Source organism: Pan paniscus, chromosome 13 (genome assembly GCF_029289425.2).
Source record: "Pan paniscus chromosome 13, NHGRI_mPanPan1-v2.0_pri, whole genome shotgun sequence".
Classification (NCBI taxonomy): Eukaryota; Metazoa; Chordata; class Mammalia; order Primates; family Hominidae; genus Pan; species Pan paniscus.
Window position 1 is genome coordinate 87,140,010 of NC_073262.2, and position 1,450 is coordinate 87,141,459.

The window sequence follows — 1,450 nt, forward strand, 5'->3', positions numbered from 1 at the left end:
GCCTTCAGCTGGGGAGGTGGAGGTCATAGTTAGCTGAGGTCATGCCACTGCACTCCAGCCTGGGCGACAGAGTGAGACTCTGTCTCAAATAAATTAAATAAATAAATAAATAAATAAAAATAAAAAAATGAAAAGGCCATTAGCACATGCTGTTAGTATATGGCAACTACAGAATTATAAGAAGTCAAAAAAATATATAGAAGTTTGGTGTCCTTTTGCTTTCTAATCTAAGAAGCAAATATATAATTCATCAGACTAAATCAAGGTCTTCAATTAGGGATATATTTGCCATTCTCCCCAGGCTGCATTTGGCAATGTCTGAAGACAGTTTTGGTTGTTACAACTGAAGGGGTTTGGCAGTTGCTACTGCCATTTAGTAGAGGAGAGCCCAGGGAAGTGCTAAGCATCCTACCTTGCACAAAACAAGCACTCATAACAAAGAATTATCCAGCCTCAATTGTCAGTAGTGCCACACTTGAAATACATTGGCACTTAATATATGGAAATTCAATGTAAAGAGTTACAACGACATCAAAGTTTGTAAGATTAGACTTCAACCAGATTGAATGTCTATCAGAAAAGAAACTGTGTCCCCCAGAAAAAAGGGTGGTGACTCCCAGGCCCATGAAAACAGTAATTCTTCAAAAACCAACATCAGCAATGACTACAAACAAGGTCCAGAAGGGAGCAGACCTTAAGCACAGACTTATCTGCTACTGGTAAGGTCACCCCTCTAGAAAGGAATCCAAAGACTCTGTTATTCTGGAAACATTCAGTTTATCTAACAGACTTCCACTGTTCTGATTTCCTTGCCCTCACTTTACTTTCAGATTACCAATTCACTTCCCATGGAGGATTGCTTGCCATAGGAAGAAAATATATTCATCATGCATGCACAGGTATCCGGGTTCTGGTAACAGGTACTTTTATTATTCACACAAATTGTTATTTGTATTATAATCTATGTTCCCACACAGGTTCCCTAAGCAGAAAGTATTTTGGCCATGTTGATACAAGTATTAGTGTCTGTATTTTGCGTTGTTTTTAAAATGTTATTCTAGTAATCCACACCATTTTGCATTGATTAAGTGGAATCCATTTTTGAAATCTGCATCAACTTCAGAAAAGCTGAAATTGTTATACTTCTGAATCTTTAATGCTAACATCCAAACTCTAGGCAACACAAAATTCACCCAGAAAATACATGTCAATATTTTGGAAGATAGTCAATTGTTCTTTGATTTAACCGTGTTTTAACTGATTATTTCCCTTAAATTTTCACAACTAGTTCTTTAAAAATCTGTGCTTTATTCATATTCTGCCTATATGTCTGTTCTATCAGACATATAGAACATGTATTTTATAATGGCTTCCAGAGAAAAATCAATATGTTGGGAATTTTAAAATGTAAAAATATTAATGTGCACAGATTTTCCCTTCTGGACTTTTT